This window comes from Mauremys reevesii, linkage group 1 (genome assembly GCF_016161935.1).
Source record: "Mauremys reevesii isolate NIE-2019 linkage group 1, ASM1616193v1, whole genome shotgun sequence".
NCBI classification, from domain to species: Eukaryota; Metazoa; Chordata; order Testudines; family Geoemydidae; genus Mauremys; species Mauremys reevesii.
Genome location: NC_052623.1, coordinates 169,629,707 through 169,650,693, shown reverse-complemented (window position 1 = coordinate 169,650,693; position 20,987 = coordinate 169,629,707). Strand labels below are relative to the sequence as shown.

The following is a 20,987-nucleotide window of genomic DNA, read 5'->3' as shown; positions in this document are numbered from 1 at the left end:
GACGCAGCCGACTCTGCAGCCAGGACTCTGGCCTCGGGAGTTGCCATGAGGCGCATATCATGGCTTCAGGTGTCCGGCCTCCCGCCCGAATTACAACACACCATACAGGACTTGCCCTTCGATGGTCGAGGCCTATTTTCTGAAAAGACTGACCCTAAGCTGCAAAGCCTAAAGGACAACAGGGTCATCATACGCTCGCTCGGGATGCACACGCCGGTGACTCAGCGCAGGCCTTTCCGTCCCCAGCCTCACCGCCCTTACCCCCCACCTAGACTGAGACAGGACTTCGGCAGAAGGCGTGGCCGAGGCAGTCGCAGACGGCAGTCAGGACCCCAAGGGGGCCAAAATCAGGGTCCCTCCAAACCACCAGCGGGACCAAAGCCAAACTTTTGAAGGCGCGCCCGAGGACAGCGTATCAGTTGCTTCCCAGGATCCGTTCCCTCCCTTTTACAACCACCTCTCCTTTTTCCTCCCTGCGTGGTCCCAGCTAACTTCGGATCGTTGGGTCCTACGCACGGTAGAGTTCGGGTACCACCTCCAGTTTATTTCGTCCCCCTCATCCCCCATCTTCGTCCCTCTTCAGGGACCCCTCTCACGAGCAATTCCTCTTGCAAGAGGTACAGACGCTCCTTGCCATGGGAGCTATAGAGGAGGTACCAAAGGATGCGAGGGGCAAGGGGTTCTATTCCCGCTATTTCCTAATCCCCAAGGCGAAGGGAGGTTTCAGACCTATCCTAGACCTGCGAGGACTCAACAAGTTCATGATAAAGTTGAAGTTCCACATGGTATCCCTGGGGACCATCATCCCATCCTTGGATCCCAGAGACTGGTATGCTGCCCTCGATATGAAGGACACGTATTTTCACATTGCCATTTACCCTCCACACAGACGGTACCTCCGGTTTGTGGCCAACCGTCAACATTTCCAGTTTATGGTCCTTCTGTTTGGCCTCTCTACAGCCCCAAGAGTATTCACAAAATGCATGGCTGTAGCCGCCGCCTCCCTCCGCCGCCGTCGGATACATGTCTTTCCGTATCTCGACGATTGGCTCATTCGAGGGACCTCCGAGACACAAGTCACCCATCACGTGGGCATCGTCAAGGACCTATTCAAGCGTCTAGGCCTGATGATCAATATAGAGAAATCCACTCTGGTTCCCACACAGAGAATAGACTTAATTGGGGCCATCCTGGACTCCAATCTCGCCAGAGCCTGCTTACCACAGCCTTGGTTTCAGGCAATGGTAACAATTATCCAAGGCCTACAGAACTTCCCGGCAACCTCGGCTCGCACTTGTCTCAGCCTCCTAGGTCACATGGCTGCCTGCATGTTCGTGACCAAAAATGCCAGACTGTGCCTCCGTCCCCTCCAATCTTGGCTCACCTCGATATACCACCCGGGCAGAGACAGCATGGACATGATCATCACGATCCCCTCGAGCATCCTAGGCTTCCTGGACTGGTGGTTGACTTGACACCCTCCCTGGTGTGTGCAGGGATGCCATTCCATCCGCCTCAGCCTTCAATGACCCTGACAACGGACGCGTCATCTCTCGGCTGGGGTGCTCACCTCGGTCATCTCCACACTCAAGGCCTTTGGTCAGCTCAGGAACTGGCCTTGCACATCAATGTGCGAGAGCTGAGAGCAGTCTGCCTTGCGTGCCAGGCGTTTCTACAGCATTTACAAGGCCGTTGCGTCTCAGTGTTCACGAACAACACAACGGCCATGTTTTACATAAACAAGCAGGGAGGATCACGGTCCTCCCCGCTTTGTCAGGAAGCTATTCAGCTCTGGGACTTCTGCATAGCCCACTCGATAGACCTGGTAGCGTCTTTTCTCCCAGGGGTTTGGAACACTCTGGCGGATCACCTCAGCAGATCCTTCCTGTCTCACGAGTGGTCGATTCATCCAGATGTTATCCATTCTGTTTTCCGGAAGTGGGATTTTCCCTGCATAGACCTCTTTGCCTCCCGCGAGAACAGGAAATGCCAGACGTTCTGCTCCTTCCAAGGCCTCTCCCCGGGCTCGATCTCGGACGCTTTTCTGATGCCGTGGATGAACCAACTGCTTTACGCCTTCCCACTGTTCCCACTGGTTCACAGGATCCTGCTAAAGCTCCGCAGGGACAGAGCCCACCTGATCATGATCGCTCCAGCGTGGCCCAGGCAGCACTGGTACACCATGTTGCTCGACCTGTCGATAGCCAACCCAATTCCCCTACCTCTTCGCCCAGACCTCATAACTCAGGACCACGGCAGACTTCAACACCCAGACCTGCAGTCTCTTCACCTCACAGCATGGCTGCTGCGTGGTTAAGCCAGTCCGAGTTACGCTGCTCTGCCTCGGTACAATAAGTACTCCTGGGTAGTAAGAAACCTTCCACTTGGTTAACATATCTGGCCAAGTGGAAGCATTTCTCTTGCTGGTGTGAAAAACATAATGTTACTTCCACCGAGGTACCAGTCCCTACCATCTTGGACTACCTCTGGTCTCTCAAATAGCAGGGCCTAGCGGTATCATCATTGAGGGTGCACTTGGCGGCCATCTCTACCTTCCACCCAGGGGAGAGTGGCCGCTCCGTGTTCTCTCACCCTATGATTTCTAGGTTCCTCAAGGGCTTGGAGTGCTTATACCCCCAAGTACGCCGCCCCGCCCCAACCTGGGACCTCAACCTGGTTCTAACCAAACTTATGACTGCCCCATTTGAGTCGCTAGCAACCTGCTCGCTGCTGTACCTATCCTGGAAGACAGCTTTCCTTGTAGCCATTACATCAGCCAGACGAGTCTCTGAGCTTCGGGCTCTCACGGTGGACCCACCGTATACAGTGTTTCACAGGGACAAGGTACAGTTGTGACCACATCCAGCCTTCCTCCCTAAGGTGGTATCGGCCTTTCATATCAACCAGGATATCTTCCTTCCAGTCTTCTTCCCGAAGCCACACTCATCACGCCGGAAGCAGCAATTGCACTCCCTAGACGTCCGTAGGGCGCTCGCTTTTTATATCGAGCGGATGAAGTCCTTTCGTAAAATGCCCCAACTCTTCGTCGCGGTGGCAGACCGAATGAAGGTAAGGGTTGGGAATCACCTAATTGGAATCAATATGAGCAAGCACTCGAAGAAGAAAAGACGGTTACTCACCTTTGTAACTGTTGTTCTTCGAGATGTGTTGCTCATATCCATTCCAAACTCGCCCTCCTTCCCCTCTGTCGGAGTAGCCAGCAAGAAGGTACTGAAGGGCCATTGGGTCGGCAGGGGTATATATTCGGCGCCATGGCGGCTCCACTCTAGGGGGCGACCCAGCCAACCCACCAAGTGTTGCTAGGGTAAAAATCTTCCGACGAACGTGCACACGGTGCGCACACACCTAATTGGAATGGATATGAGCAACACATCTCGAAGAACAACAGTTACAAAGGTGAGTAACCGTCTTTTCCATTAACTGGAAATAGGCACGTCAAAGTGACAATATGCTCTTGAGCTGAATTTTTGAATTAGTGACATAGCCTCCTACAAAATATATGCAGACAGTCTTCAGTTTAAAAAAAAAATTGTGTGCATATAAATTGAATGCTCATGCAGGGTGCCAGATAGACACTGCTATAGAGTGATATCCTATATTTTTCCACAGAAAAGCTAAAATATAGTCTGCAGAAGTGCATATTTCCTTCCGGTATACCACACATCTGACCTAGAAGGCCCATCAGCACAGGTGAGATGGTAGTTCAGTCTCTGAGCCTTTTGTGAGATTGCCAGTAGGGTGCCAATTAGGGTAGTGGCAGTTTTTTGTTTTGAGGATAAATTTTTCAAAGCTCCTAAGTCAGTTAGGTGCCTAAATTCTATTTTGAAAAGAGCCTCAAATTCAGATTTTCAAAAAAGTGCCTAAAGATGCATTTAAGTGCCCAGTGGGATTTTCAAAACTGTCTTTCAATGGGAGTTAGGTACCTAACCTCCTTAGTTGCTTTTGAAAATCCCACTAGCCACCTATCTGCAAGTTTAGGTACCTCAATGTCTTTGAAAAAACTGGTCCTAAAGCACTTAATCCCACTGACTTTCAATGAGACATAGGCTCCTAAATGCTTAGGTGCTTTTGAAAATTTTTCCTGAGGACACTTGGACTGAGACCACATAGACCTCCAAATAACCATCAGATATGTAACAGTTTTTGGTAACTGCTGACCTGGGGCCTGATCTGGCATTGCTTATGCTAAATACCTCCATAACTACAATAAAAATTCAGAATGTTCAAGAAATGCAGAACAAGACTCCTGGATTAGATTTGAACAGAGATCTGGAAGTGAAAGGCTCAATAATCCCATTTCCTCTCACCTAAAGCATCTAGCTCCCCCTAACCTCAGCTTTGTGCATCTAATGAAAATACAGTAATAATTTTAATTTTTCAGGATTTTGTTTACATTTTAAAATGAGTATGTATATTTTGTCTTTTTATTTTGCAGTGCTGTCTCTTTTGAGAGCTCATTGTAGTGGTATAGCAATATTTTGTTTTCTGTATCCACTCTGCTGTTGCTAGGCAACTAAATACTAATACCAATTTGCATAACCCATTGTTTGGATTATATTAATATGCAGGCATTAGTGTGGTAATGTGACCAATCACAAACAAGGATCTCCTGAATGTCTGCCTCATTTCCTAATGCTGCTTGAAGCTGCTACTGAGTGAGCTACTGTATATTATCTAGTATTAAATGACATGTAGAAATGTTAACACCAAGAAAAATATGACTTTACATACCCTGAGATCATCTTTATTTACTGAAATCAGAAGAGCATTCAAGGATAGAGAAGGGAGTGTGGTGAGAGGTTTAGTGTGACAGATACATAATTATGAGCAATAATTTTAAATGTAGGATGCCATGTTAAAAATTATCTTTGTGATAATGTGTGCCTTAGTAATTTGCAATCCCATTGATAGATCTAAAAGTGTTTGGCCACCTGTACAGAAACCATTTCTGGGAAAGATTCCAAAGCTATGGTGACCATCTTCTTTCCGATAGTATTGAGGCAGATTTTCAGATCCATAGATGGCAGTTAGGCACCTAACTCACACTGATTTCCAATGGCAATTAACTGCCTCACAGCCATTTGAGCCTTTGAAAATCTCCTTCATATAAAATAATTTAATGTGGATTTTTTTTTCAAATCAGAAAACTGTCTTTGAAAAAGGCTAGGATATGTTGCACTGATATAGGAAATATGATTAGAATAGGGGACTGGCAATCAATAAACAAACTGGGAAATACAACCTAGATGGAGTTACATAACTGGTTGGAAAACCGTTCCCAGAGAGTAGTTATCAGTGGTTCACAGTCAAGCTGGAAGGCTGTATCAAGTGGGGTCCTGCAGGGATCAGTTCTGGGTTTGGATTCTGTTCAATCTCTTCATCAGTGATTTAGATAATGGCAGAGAGAATACACTTACAAAGTTTGTGGATGATACCAAGCTGGGAAGGGTTGCAGGTGCCTTCAAGGATAGGATTAAAATTCAAAATGATCTGGACAAACTGGAGAAATGGTCGGAAGAAAATAGCATGAAATTCAATAAGGAAAAATGCAAAGTACTCCACTTACAAAGGAACAATCAGTTGCACATATACAAAATGGGAAATGACTGTCTAGGAAGGAGTACTGCAGAAAGGGATGTGAGGGCCATTGTGGATCACAGGCTAAATATGAACCAACAGTGTAACACGGTTGCAAAAAAAGCAAACAGCATTCTGGGATGTATTAGCAGGAGTGTTGTAAGCAAGGCATGAAAAAAGCAACAAAGGGTCCTGTGGCATCTTATAGACTAACAAATGTATTGCAGCATAAGCTTTCGTGGGTGAATACCCACTTCGTATTCACCCACGAAAGCTCATGCTCCAATACGTTTGTTAGTCTATAAGGTGCCACAGGACTCTTAGTTTGGATCTGTAAAAACCAACAAACACGGCGACCCCACTGATACAAGGCATGAAAAGTAATTCTTCTACTCTACTCCATGCTGATTAGGCCTCAACTGGAGTATTGTGTCCAGTTCTGGGTGCCACATTTCAGGAAAGATGTGGACAAACTGGAGAAAGTCCAGAGAAGAGCAACAAAAATTATTAAAGGTCTAGAAAACATGACCTATGAGGGAAGATTGAAAAAAACTGGGTTTGTTTAGTTTGGAGAAGAGAAGACCAAGAGGGGACATAACAGTTTTCAAGTACATAAAAGGTTGTTACAAGGAGGAGGTAGAAAAACTATTCTCCTTTGTTTCTGAGGATCGGACAAGAAGCAATAGGTTTAAATTGCAGCAAGGGCGGTTTAGGTTGGACATGAGGAATAACTTCCTAGCGGTCAGGATACTTAAGCAATGGAATAAATTACACAGGGAGGTTGTGGAATCTCCATTATTGGAGATTTTAAAGTGCAGATTAGACAAACACCTGTCAGGGATGATCTAGATAATACTTAGTCCTGCCATGAGCGCAGGGAACTGGACTGGATGACCTCTTGAGGTTCCTTGCAGTCCTATAATTCTATGAGTTTATGATTCCTACGTTCTGTTCCCAATGTTGCCACTTGCTCTGTGAACTTGGGCAATTCACTTGGGTCTATATTTTCAAGTGGGCTCTAATTTTGGGTGTCTTCATTTTTATGTGCCCAACTTGAGACACTAGATTTTCAGAGATGTAATATTGTATTTCAAGGAACAATTAAGACGTTTATATGTCAAAAGTGTTGTTTGGATATCCTCTTAAATCTGTCATTAATTCAAGATTAATGCATTATTTTGTGTAGGAATACCATAGATGTAGGTGTGAAAATGGAAGTATAAAATCTGAAGTATAAAGTTATCTTAAAATTCATTAAACAAATGTAAATCAGATACTTCTTTTAATTTGTTATACATTTATGAAGAGCATTTCTTGCAGCTACAATAACTATTTTGGCCCCAATCCTGAAAACACTTAGTAAAGTCAAGCATATCTCTACTATTAGTAGTATTTACAAAATTCTGGCCATGGTGTGGTTATATATGTGGTTATATATATATATATATATATATATAGCAAGAATGTTTTCTGATGTACCCATAACTTTAGTGAAGCTCTATTTTCAGTAGCAAATGTTTACCTACAAATTTGAGATATGATGTAAAATTATGATTATGAATATAAAGTTCTTCAGAAAAGGTATCATGTAAGCATACAAATATAGTTATGTGTACTGGGAAATTGAACTCATATTGTGGACAGAGTTAAAGATTGCTATGTAATTTTTTGGTTTCTTATTTGTACTTAAGCGTATTGATTGAAATATTATGTAAGAGTATATTATTTCTAACATTTGGGAGAGAAACTTATCTCAGGATTTCCTTTATTTTTAGTAATCTATTATTTAGAAATGGATATTGACAACCTTAACTCCAGGTTAATGCAGATTTGTTTTTTGTTGCTGTTGTTGTGTTTGTTGTTGTTATTGTGCTGACTGTCAAACTTTGCTGGAATCTTTTTTTATATTCCTTATTAATTAGAAACATTGGTGAAATCCTGGCCTCATTGAAGCCAATGGCCTAGCTCCCATTGAATTCAATGGAAGCAGGATTTCATCCACAGAGTTTGGATCCTTTAAACCTTTATAGCAGTAGTCCTTATGCACACAAGTATTGTAGTCTCATTACTTCAGCAGGGCTACTTAAGTGAGTAAGGGTTTGTAGAATTTGGCCCATTTTGAACATCAGCCTTTAAATATAATCATATTTGCTTTTGATCCCTTTAAGAATACTTATTCTGTTTATTTCTAGACAAAACTATGTTTTTTTTTTAATCTGTATGTGTTCTTAAGGTAGGGTTATTATAATAATTCAGGGGACTTGCTTTTCCATAAAATGCTTACATATACTAACTGAAAACTGTAAGTGATTGAAAATGCTGCAGTATATTTAATAACTAGGTATTTCCTCATAATATTTCTCCATAATCTTTACTGGCTCTGTCAGACAGGTGGTTGGTTTTTCATACTAATTTTGATTGTGAGGTACAGTCTTCCTATTTATGTGAGGGGCTTTCAGGTTTGCTGGAACTGTACACCTGTTCATGATGTTGAATATGCATGTGCACACATTGTACCATATCTCCATGTTCCAATCCAATTCCATTTTAATGGGCCTGCAGGGCACTGACAAGAATCCTGCATTTGAGCATTCCTTATAAACTCAGCCAGCTAGGTCATGGTGATGATGTTTTTCATCAACAGTGATTTTAAAGCCTGTGCAACCCTAGGCCTGAAGGGCTAATAGTTTTGCATGATACAATGGATTTATCTGGAAGCACCTGCCTTGAAAAACAGGACCTGCATCACACCATGGCTAGCCATCACTCCTTATGGTCTGTTTTATAAACTGATGATCATCATATTGCACGTTCAACTAAAATTTTATTTGCTCTGATGATTTGTGTTACAGAATGCACGGCACCTAAGAATATGTAAAATCTGAATTTACTTGGCTGAGATGGTGAGCAGAAATTCCACCAAATCTGCTAGGCTCCTTCAGTTGCCAGGTGAGCGGTGCGCATATGGGGCGAAGGGTTATGTGGAGGGAAGGAGGGTTAGAAATGTTATCCTCCATATATCTTCCTTCTTCCAGAAGAAGCCAGGCTGATCTAGCCTTCCCCATTTTTCCCCAGATATCTATTCAAAATTTCACTCATTTATAATGGCTCATCATATTTTGGGTCATATAGAGAACAAGAATTTGTGTACCTATTGCCTGGATATTCAAATACACCAATATGTTCAGACCAATCTGTGATGGTTCTCAGGGTGCCCAGGACTGTGAGTCACCTTGTTGTCTCCCTGCCTCCTGCAAAAAAGACTTGCTGATGCTTAACTGGGTGTCTGCTCCCCGATAACACTGTTTAAGCCACTGTGACTGAATGCACCCCTGTAATCAAACCCTACACATTATTGTAATAATCTTAGTACAAAATATGCCTTGAGAGATGTCATTTGAAAATGAATCATTCACTGGTCAATAATATCATGATGAAATGCATGTAGCAACATTATATGTAAAATTTTGAATGTTCCCAGAATGATGTTGATGGCACATGTTCAAATCCAAGTAATACCGATTAGGCAGAACTGGTTAAGCAGGTCTTGAACAAAGGAATGTGTGTTTACCTCAGTTTACATGTACGTTGTAAACAGGGTCCTCAGATAGTAAAGGAGGGAGACAGGAGACAAGGAAAATCTTTACTTCAGCAAACAGAGGTGAGAAGAAACAGCGTACATTCTTTTTCACTACCAGACAATGTTGCCTTCTTTATTGTTTGAATAAATATTGCTTTGAGGGGTAACCTTCTGGAAAAGTATCTCAAAGGGGGACTGGGCTATAAAAGTGAGGGGCAAAAACACCCCAAGTTATCTCTCCCTATTCTCTTCTCTCTCTTTTCACCTACAAAGATACAAGAAATAGCCACTGGACTTGAGAATTTGGTCAGCAGTGTTACTAGAAATGTGGTATGTGACTTCATCTTAAACCAAGTATGGTTTGTTAAGTATAAAGCATTTTAGCTTTATTTTTCTTGAAACCATTTCTGACTTTAATGTCTCATTACTTGTACTCACTTAAAATCTCTTTATAGTTTTTTGTGCTTTAGTCAAAATGAACCCAGTGTTATAAATTGCTTGGATAACTCCATTTAAAGTAGCAGTTGATCCCCCTTTTTAAGAGCTACAGACCTAATATATCTGGACTGTCCAGGAGAGGGCTGGACAGTGCAGGATACACATTTTCGGGGGGAAATCTGAGACTGGGAGTGTGTTGGGGTCACCTTGCAAGTAGTAAGCAGAGTGTAGCTAGTGTTTGCCGACAGGCTGCTGGAATCAGAGTTGCTGGACCAGGGCTGTGGCTATACACATACACTCAGGGTGTGGCCTGCATGCTGTTTGGGTGTTTGTGAGGAGCCAAGGTTGGGAGGTACAGCAGCAAAGCATTGTGAGACAGGGCAAATGGGGACACAGCCCTTCACTGGTCTGGGTTGCACCCTGGAATGTCATAGCCATCCCAGACAATCTCTTCAGTGCAGTGTTTGCCCTCACTTTACTTTGCAGGTTAACAATAGATGCACCTCAGTCCCTGAGTCCCTTTGTAGTGTTCCCTTATGATATCCAGCCCCTGTCACTGGCTACTTACAGAAATACTGGATGGTGTGCACAGCAGCTTGTTTGAATCAACTGAGGATCATCTCCTACATAACATCACAGCACTGAGATATCTTTATAATGAAAACAATCATAAGTGTATTATCAAAGGTTAAGATTTAAGACATAGTGAGTAAGGACTATGAAAACAGAAAGCTTATACAAAATCCATAATGCTTTCTAGTGACTAAACTTTAACAGGCTAACCATTGTCGAAAAGCAGACTTATCTCACCTACACGTCCTTTACAGTGATTCCAACCAGGTGCAGGATAAAGAGGTGTCCTTTTGCTGTCTCATTATATCCCCAAAACTCGTTGTTTTGTCCCCAGAGTCAGGATGACCCCCAGGGTTTATTCCCTAGTGTGCTGACTCCATGTTGACTTCACATCCTTGTGTTGACTTTGTATGCAAATGGGCCTTCCCTGGTGCTGCCTTACAATGCTCAATTTACATATGAACTGAGGCAGACAGGTGAATATACATCCTTTGTCTGACAGAAACCTGTTTGTCAATCCTGCCTTGATTCAGACTTTAGGAACATATTTTCATTGTACATTTATAACTTTTTACATAGTATCTGTACATATACTTCATAATGATATCAATGATCAGCATGGTCCTGGCTTTCATTTAAGATCTTGCATAACAACATTTATGGATATACTACCATGAAAGCAGGGTGCTAGGTATAGTGAGTTTATCAGACCTGTCAGTGAACCCATTGCCAGTTGGCACTGAGAGGTTCTTAGGGTCACATGATCAAAGAAACCAAACCGCACCCCACTGGCCCTCACCACAGTTACCAACCTCTTCTTACAGTACCAACTTCTTAACTTCAATTACAAGACTGATCCCCTCCCTCTCTGAATCTTATGACAGGACCATGACCAGCCTCCTAATCCCTTTCCATCATAAACCACCCTCACGACTTCCCCCCCTTGTCTTCACTACAGAAAATAAAATCGAGTTAGCTTGAGTTAAGAACATGGTTTTTTGCAGTGATGACAAGACCAAAGGTTTTGTGGCTAATACCGCCCATCTGCCAAATCTTTCATGATACCTCAGAGTCCACCCATCCATCAGTACTTTTGCCTGGGGAAGAGTACATTTTCTACAGGATCAGATGCAGGAATTATAATAATACCCGCCTTATCTATGGGCATTATAACAACCAACCTGATGTCTCCACATATTCAAATATGCCTTTGTGTGATATTTCAGTCAAATACATACACAAACACAGCACTATTCTCTTCTCCTTCTCTCTTTTATTCTGCCTCCTCTTTTTTAGCTCTTATTTTTTTTAAAAGGGCAAATTAAATTTTAAAAAAGCCTACTTGTAATAATTAGGTTGACGATTTAAGGGCCTTATTCACTGCCAGTTGGAGTCTTTCCACTGACTTCTGTGGGCTTTGAATCATGACTTGAATATACAGAAGTCAGGAAATTTAGAAATTAAGATTCCACATTAACATTAGTTTGGTCATACTGTACATATTTAGGGTCTGATTTTGCAAAACCTCACTCATGTGAATAGTGCAATTACATTTGACAGGCATACTCATGAGTAAGGGCTTATGTGATCAAATGTTTGCAGGATCTTATATATTATGGACCACATTTAATGGCATAAACAACAATCCAAATACTGATTTTTTGCATTTATATTCCCAACTTTAAGTTGCATTCATTTAATTTTTGCATTTAATTATCCATCTTTAAACTTCTAATGTAATTACCAGACACAATATTTTAATGCTGGAAAATAAGTATTTTTGACAAGTTACTGAATCATAGAATCATTGGATTGTAAGGTACCTTGAGAGGTCATCTAGTCCAATCCCTGGCATTCATGGCAGGACTAAGTATTACCTAGACCTAGACCATTCCTGACAGGTGTTTGTCTAGCCTGCTCTTAAAAATCTCCAATGATGGAGATTCCACATGAATCAGATCTATTGAACATAGATGTAGTTAGAAAAGGTGTAAATTTATCACCAGCTGATTTGAGTAATATGTAGAAACAGATAGGCATACAAATTCAGACATAGAAAACTTACTCATATCTTCTTCTTTTTTAATATAATGTTAATTCATTGCTTTGGACTGTGTCCTTATATGTTTCAAGAGATAAGAGGCTGTGTAACAATCAAATATTATTCTGTACTATGACCTTTTACCCTAAAATGAAGAAAAAGTTTTTATAGGGTCATTGACTCTTAGCAAATGTAAGTTTCTAAACATGGAGACACTGCAGTTAATGACATTCAGAAAGAAAGTTAATTTCCTTTTTTGCATCTAACCTATGAGATATGAACATATGAGGGTAGGGACTATATTGCCAATATTCACTGTTGTTGTTGTTGTTTTTGTTGTTTTTTTTTTTCTTTCTCCCCCCCCATTTCTTTCTTTCTTCTTTCTTTTTTTTTTCTTTAGTCACAAACAAATTAAACCAACCAATTTTAAGAAAAAAAAAAAATAAAAAAAAAAAAAACAAACTAAAAATTTTTAAAAAAAAAATCTCTTTTTTTTAAATCAATCCTTGATTTTTGGGGACTCATGATTTTGTTTTTTTTGTGTGTGCAGCTGGCAAATGCTAGTAGTAGTATGTATCTTTCGCATCTTTCAGGCATCAGGGGGGGGGGGCTGGGTGGTCACAACAGAAGATGAGAGAGAGCACAGAGCAGAGCAGTGTTAGAGATTCCTTTCCTCTCACACTTCCCTGGTCCTCCTCCTCGCATGAACACAGAACAAAAGTCAAAAGTCGTCGAGAAACAACAAAATCAAATTTTATGGGGGTGAAACTCAAGATTAAATCCAAGTTCCTTTTTTTTTTTTGTTTTGTTTACTAACCTTCCTGTTTTCCTATTTTTATATATATTTATTTTTTTTATTATACCTAATAAAATTCATAATTTACCTATTTAATCCTAAATAACATATTGTAACAACATAATTAAACCAATTATATCCACCACCTTAATTATTAATTACCAGCACAAATTAAACATTTATAGACAGAGAAAGAAGACACAATTACCAAACAAGACAGAAAATAAACAAACAACAAACAAATACAGACAAGATTTCACAACTACATCTACACACACATACATCACAACAGATTTACAACAACTACATCTATACAGTTCTTCAGTTGTATCTATTGATAATAATATTGATACTAGAGACAGAAAACTATCAAAAAAATTTTTCTTTTTATATCCTTTTCTCTCTTCCCTTCTGAGGTGATAGATTGGATCACCATCCCAACAGCCCCAGATTTAACAGGATTGCATTATAGGCCAACAGGGCCTCAGACTGTCAGCAGAAGAGAAGGCCCTGAGAATGATTTTTTCTTTTTTTCTTTTTTTTTTTAATAACTAGCTGTAAGAAGTGATAAGAAGGCTCTGTATCCTAAGAAGCAGCACTGGAGGAATGTGGGGGAAGGTGATGCAGAACCTCTTGGACCCATCAGGTTTTGGGATGAGGACCATGGAGTTTTACCATATGCTATGAGCTGTCTCAGTGACCTCTGACTCTTTTTTTTTTTTTTTTTTTTGCAAGCAAACTCCATTTTTTGAGATGTAGTGTTTTTCACTTTTTTTTCTTTTTTTTTCAATAAGGTGATTTATTTCATGTCATCATCCTACCAGCACCAAAAACACAGTGAAAAGGTTTTGCCATTAATTGGACAGTCTTGGCTTTCTGCTCAGGGATTAGGTTTTCTCCTACTATCAGAGCAGTAGTTATTTCTAACCCCAACTCCAGTTTGGCTGGGGAAAGATCTATAAACAGAGCTTCCCCTTCTTCACTTTTGCTTTGCTGCTGTGCTTTGATGCCTGAGATCTGTAGATCCAGTCAAATGATCCATGTGAACCAATCCATGTATTCCAATCACTTCATCACATCTGCATGTCATAGCATCAGTAAGCACCAAAGCAGTAAATTAAAAAAATTTCTAAAAGCTCAGTCACACCTAAGTAGTCCCATTTTCAAAAGTCAGTCAGTCATTTGAGAGAGCAGCATGTAGAGCTTCAGTGAGAGTTGAGCTTTGAGAAAATGGTTGTTTTTTTGAAAAAAATTTTTTTTGGTTTGAAAATTTTTTGTTTGGCTACTTCTGTAGGGCAGATATTACAGAGGATAAAACTGCTTGAAAAATTTCAAAATTGATTCCATCATTGATCATTTTGATTCCAGGTGGTCCAGAAGCAACAGCAGGATCAGCAAAGCTTCAAGCCTGGACATCATGCCTGAGCTTGCCATTGCCTGCTGCCAGCATGTGGCCAGCACACATCTGGTAGTACTTATGGTCTGGAGTGCCAGCCATTGGGCTGCCTGCCTGTAGCTGCAGCCGCTGCTGTTTGCTTTTGTTGCTGCTGTGGCGGCACCATCTGCTGAACTGGCTACTGCTGTTGCAGCTGGGCAGCCAACCATTGAAGAAACTGTTGTTGCTTCTGCTGAGTCTGGTTTTCTGCCATCCATTTTAATATCCATTCAACTTCCATGCTGCCAGCATTGAGTGACTCGTCCTCTCCCTCTTCTAGGAGTGTTCAGAGGAAATCCCGCTCTTGCACCAGGTGGGTAGGGAAGGGAAGGGCTGAGTGGCCACAAAGGAGACAAAAAGGAAGACAACTAAGGTTAGAGAAACCCATCTCTTTCTCCTTGTAAAAATGAGAGAGATGCTAACAAAACCTTGGGTAAAGGGTTCCTTAATTAACATTGGTTATGGGGGTGGAGACAGTGGCCAAACATTCTAAATTGCTTATTGTCCCACAGGTTTTAATTTCTGGTGCTGTTGACCTCTCTAAAAACTGAATGGGATAATTACAGTGTTTGAGAATTTCTGGATCTCTGCAGAGAATGAAGTTTATAGCTACTACTTCAGGGAATAAAATAAAAAACAAACAAAAAACCTGACGAGAACCAGAGCACAGATGGGAGTAAACATTCTGCTGAGTAAGTGGCAAACTAGTGATGAGTTAACATTTGGTTTTGGCCAGGTTTTGCTGTAGTGAAATTATGAGTAGCTTCACAGTCTTGCTGCTACCACACTGCGGCAGTCTTAGTCACTGATGCCAGAAAGCTAGAGTTAAAGTAGTCTGGTGGTGGTATATAAAAGAAAACCATGAAACATTAAAAGATCCCTATGCAGACCAAAATGTGACTTGACCGTTGGCAGCTCTGAGCAGGATGCCAACAAGCTCTGTGAGAAAGTGCTTTAAACTGTCTGTCTGAGCTATTGTAAAAAAAGGGATACTTTAGAAAAGGATTTTCATACTGGAGAAAACTCAGATATATCAAGTTTGCATTTAAATGGAGTTACCCAGGAGCACCACTTGTAAGCTATATATATAGTGCAGAATGCAGATACTCTGTTTATTTAGTAATGCTAGCCACAGAGAGTACATTACAATTTTCCTCCAAAATCTACCTTGACTTCCTGTGTGGTTCTGGGCGCAATATCGGGTACTGATTTTGACTGATGAACCCCTATGCGATTTGAGTCTTATCTGCCTAGGAATTGCCTCTGCCATTGTGGACAATCATGACAGCTGAGACCAGTCAGGGTGCTTTTGTTGAAGCAGTGCTTTCTTGGTGGAGGATACTCAGCTCTGGAATTTACTTCTCCCATTGGTCTATTGACCATCAGGGCACAGTATAAGGCCCATATGTTTTCTCAGGGCTTGCCTGAGGGACTGGCAGAGATGCTCATATGTAGCTTGTTCTGGGGGAGTCTATTTAAGACTAACTTTGGTCAGTACATTGTGTATCTTATTTTTAAACTATGTACAGGTACTGAGAGTGTCTGATAAATACATTTAAAAATAAAATCCTTTTACCTTACAGCTGTTTCAAAATTATTTTAGTGTGTATGCTAATTATCCTGGTGCTGTTTATACTTAGACAAGAATTTTGATTCCTCCTAGACTGTCTTCTCTTGATGCTGCAGAGAAGCCGTCTTACAATCACTTCCATGACAACAGACTGGGATATAGTATATGCTCAGGATTATACCATCACTGAATCATTAAACAGAAGAGTTTGCCTCTGTGATTGGAAGCCCTTATTAAAACAAAATATAATTTCAAGGGAATATAGAAACACATTGGCCAAATAAAGGACTTTTCTTCAAACGTTTTTTTCTCTTTTCAAGATCATTCTAGTTAGTCTCCCTGTAAGGCAATGGATGGGGAAAACTGCAAGCCTGGTATCAAGATGTCCCCACACATGGGCTCTCTAAGGTATGAATGGAAGGTGATGGAATAAACAGATATCACTTCACTAGTGGAAACATTTTTAAGGGACCCAAAGTCTCATTGGAATGTGGAGGACATCTTTCCGCTCTCAGAACATCTTCAAGAGGAACTCCAGATCCTACGGGAAGCTCACTGTGGTCCAGCCTGAAAGCTGTTACAGATCCTTGGAGATCTCACTTGTCTACTTCCTCTGCTCTTGTCTTTGTGCCTTCCTTCATGCCACCCCCTCTACTTGGCACAGCCTCCTTCTTCCTGTGTGGCATCTCTCCTTCATCAAATCCTCTTTTAAAACATACTATATTTGCCCAGACTTCCACTGCTGATCAACTGTGCCTCTGCCTGCTCCTGCTTTCATCCTTTAATTGCTTGCATAAATACTTGGAGCAGGGAACAGAGGCCAAAACTTTCCCCTTTTACTTGCACAAGTAACTCTGTTAAAGCCAGTAAGGATAATCTCATTAATTAATAAAGAAATTGGGATTTGGCCCTACATCTAACTTTATATTTGCAAAGCACTGTGCACTCCTGTGTTATATAAGTAATTAATAATAGTCTCCTACAGTCATGTTTGTTAATTGTAAATTATTAGGAACATAAACTGAATATACCAAATCCCTTCTAAATTAAACTGTTTTAGCACTTATTTGAATCACATGGAAATGATTCATATTTTAAACCTTGCCTTACATTCTTTGTTAATAAGCCAATGTCACTTGTAAAATATGGCTTCAAAGTAGGCAAAGTCCCATGTGCATGCAGAAATGTTCACATCTGAAAATCAAACGTGCACTTCATAATTGAATCCCTCATCTCCAAATTTTTCTCGTGGTTTCAGTAGCTAGGAGAATTGCATAGAGAGACATGACTACAGCAAGTTAACCATGACTTGCAAATGAGATTTAACAATAATCGTGCAGCAAGTCTATCTGTATACAAAGGAAGACGCAGGGAAAATTAATGCTTTCTGTTTCAAGCACTAAGAGGAATTTTATAAAAAAAAATTTGCATTCATTTCAAGGGCTATAATTTAATTAAAAACTATAATGTGTCCTAAATTCTACTTAACACTGAATTTATTAATAGGATTTGTATAGATATATATTAATTATATTTTGGAATTTGTGCAAAACAATCAAACTAATGATTAGCTAAATATTATTTACTGTTTTTTTCATACCAGATAGAAATCTGTAGTGCTAGTTGATTTAAATAGAATTTCATGGATAAGGTGCTGTCTTCCTGGCTGACAGACAACAAATCTGGTTTATTCTGAGCCTACAAGAATCCAACTGTCTGTTGATGGTAAACAGTGAATAAATGGCACTCCTGCACAACTATATATAAACTTGGGGAGAGCCCAGTCCTGCACGGGGACATGCAGACCTACTTGTTGTGCACCCTAGTGATCTGTTGGTCCATAATTCCCAATGTGAAAGCAGGCAACCAACTATAGCACATTGGCTATGCTACATTCTGCGCTAGGTTGGACAGATCCTGTTCACTCCTTCTGTACACCCCTGGTACAGCAACCTGTATGGAACTTAAATGGAAGAGCACAGGTTGCAGGAGGGAAGAGTTTGGATTAGTTACCAGGAAGTTAGTCTGTATGCGCATGGCACAAGTTGCAGCCTGTGTGTAAATAGTTCTCTTAATAAAGAGCCAGCTTAATTTTACAGGCATGCAGTACATGAATCACCTGGCTGCTATTGCCTGCAGAAAAGGAAACAAGTAGAGAAGGGTATGCAGCAGGGCTAAAGTGGAGATACTCCAGACCAGCTGTCATGCATCCATTTTTGAGTTAAGCATTTAATTCTACACCCCCACCGCCAAAGTAACTGCCTTTACACAGCTCAAATATACTAGGGTCTATCCGCAATTCCATTATAAAACTCTATTTTCCAAGAGTTTATAATTCCGTTACAAAAGTTTGCTTCAGGCTTTAAATGAAGCATATAGATCCTTAGCCCAGGAATGAATCACTCAGTTTGCTTACAGATTTTTTTCCCCCTATGTAAACTATGGGTTTGGGAAATTTGTTAGAAAAAGTATTTAAATGGCTGAAGTACTAACATTCAAAGATCAGCTGTGACTGTAGGTGCCTCCTGATTGTGGCTCAGCCCAAATACTGAGTCAACAAACCCAAACTAGGTCCTGAAAAGCTGTGGTAGGCTGGGATCTTTTTTTGATTTACAAATTAAAGCAAACAAACAAACAAAAAACGCTACACATTCATGTTCCAGTGGGTTCTTGTTTCTGACACAGTGTTGTGATGAGTCTGCCACTTGCATGTCCTCTGACCCATGAATATATTTTTAAGAGAGAAGTTGTACAGAATCATTTAGACTTAAGTTCAGTACCAGCATTAAACCCAAAGCTTTTTTTTCAAATATCTGCTCATCTTTAGCTTTATGGTGTGTTTGAATATGCCCATATACCTACATTACTAATGTGTAAGTACCACAACATGGATTGACCCAGAAAGTAAACTGGAATGGCTTTGTCTGCATACATAACACTGCCCAAACGCTCCTCACACTTATCCCAGCGCAACTTCATTGACTTCAGCAAGGTCACTGTATGACTGAGAGCAGAATTTGGCCATCTATGTTTTTAAATTTCAGATATTTATGGTAGATTAGTTTGTGTCAACTTTCCTCGACTTCAGAGAGAGATTATTTTTCTTTAATACTATTATAAAATGTATTATAAGTTAAATATAAAAATTTCTAATGAGCCATAACATTTAAGGTCTCCTTTGTTTCTTACATGGTGTCCAATATCTAAGGGCTTGCCAAAATCATGAAATGTATGCATATATGCATAATTATACAAATTACTCTCTGGCTAATGGAACTTAAATTCAAGGTCCTTGAATTCTATGATACTCTGGTGCATCAGACTAGAGGTTTTGCAGCAGCTTAATTTAAACGTTTACATAGATACTTGAACTTAATGAAAGATTAAAAATAATAATGTAATCAGAACAGCAGCCCCCTGCTATTTACTTTGATATTAAATTCAATTTGTTTTTATAATGTCTCCATGTTTTCAACATATTGTTGACTTTTGTATTGACAATGCATAATTGCACCATTGAAGTTATTGGGCTGTGGGTGTGGGAGAGCTGGAAGTTTTGGTGGCTACATAAGGCTAGTTGGGGCTTTTGCCACCTAGGCAGGCTGTGTGGAATTGTGGGGTAAACCCATTACCTAGACATTTCTGTTAAAATCATCATCACATGGTTTAAAATGTTTACATTTAATGTTATCTTGAGATTTCGGAGTGAACAAACCATGGAGATGAATAGGTCATTTCATACTTCTCAGGTATTTTTTTCCAAGCTATTTGCAAACTCAGAAAGGAAACAGTGTATCGTTTTACACTCTGTGTGTTCAAGGTTTTCTTCATAACCATAAGGGTTAGAAACATAGGGCCTGGTTTTTCCTTTCATTTTTTAGCCTGGTGTAAATACACTTGATGTGGGATTTCTTCAGATTTTCACTGGCGTCAATGGGATTAGAATCTGGTTGATAACATTTTTCAAGTTAAAATTTCACTTCTGGAGCACAATTCTGTGACAAGGCATGAGCAAGAATGGATTCTGTAGCTATGGATTACATGTGGCTCTGTGTGTGTGTGTGTGTATGTATGTATGTATGTATGTATGTATCTGCAGGAAAGATCCTACTACCCTTACTTACAGTAAATTCCTTATTCCTTAAGTATTAGCATTGAAATCAAGGAGTGAGGTACTATTCAATTTGAGTAAGGGTATTCAAAACTGAATCTTTGTACATATATCCTATCAAATGTCAGAGGACTGTTGTCATATGGATTTCTGTATGAGCATACAGGTACTACCATTATCTTATATTGCACAGCAATAAAGTACCAAAAGAGCTAAATTCTTCATTGCTGTCCAGTTCACTAGGCACGGTATGCAAGGTAAAAATACCTCTGGTGCTGCGCCATGTACCTAGTATGTCACTGAAGAATAAGTTGAGGATCCTATCAACTTAAACTTAGACCAGAGACCAGAATTTAAATGCTGTAAAAACAAGCTTTTATAAAACCTAAACCCAAACAAAAATATTTCCAGAATTGTTTTTAAAATTCAAGAAAACAGTTGTTCCAAAACAAATAAACATTCCCCCTGCAGTGTTTGAAACCCAAACAGTATGGCACTGAGAAGTTGAAAGAAAAATTAGCAATAAACAAAAATGACTTTATTGATTTTCATTGTCCAGGCTGAAAGAAATAAAAGAGAGCGTAAACAACAACAACTTGTCTTTAATTTCTTTCCTCTTTTAATAATATAAAATGTTAGTATCAGTAAAGTTTTCAGCATATGGTTTTTAATTTGACAATGTCTCATACTGTGGAGAATTGACAGCAAGTGGAGGGTAGACAGAGTGTGCATGGAAGAAATTAGGGGGAAGATGAACTTGGGACTCTCAGTGATAGAAAGGCTGGAGAGAGCATGTTTCAGGCAGGCTGGACATATGATAAGAATGGGGAAAGAATGCCCAGCAA

At 40.4% G+C, this 20,987-nt stretch overlaps 1 long non-coding RNA gene across 20 annotated transcripts in view; it reads left to right on the top strand.

Moving 5' to 3' along the window:
• The window catches only part of LOC120398883, a 43,194-nt gene extending 26,859 nt beyond the window's left edge, over positions 1–16,335 (top strand). For 13 of the 20 annotated variants that reach the window (XR_005594817.1, XR_005594822.1, XR_005594777.1 and 10 more), the window contains 4 exons: positions 8,451–8,547; positions 9,197–9,259; positions 9,452–9,508; positions 16,125–16,335. This is a non-coding gene — a long non-coding RNA (uncharacterized LOC120398883). Of the gene's footprint in view, positions 1–3,630; positions 3,712–4,596; positions 4,814–8,450; positions 8,548–9,196; positions 9,260–9,451; positions 9,533–14,741; positions 14,835–14,973; positions 15,154–16,124 lie in introns of those variants that run through there. The other 7 variants (XR_005594769.1, XR_005594772.1, XR_005594774.1 and 4 more) reach the window with 7 other exon arrangements.
• The last annotated feature ends 4,652 nt before the right edge of the window (positions 16,336–20,987 follow it).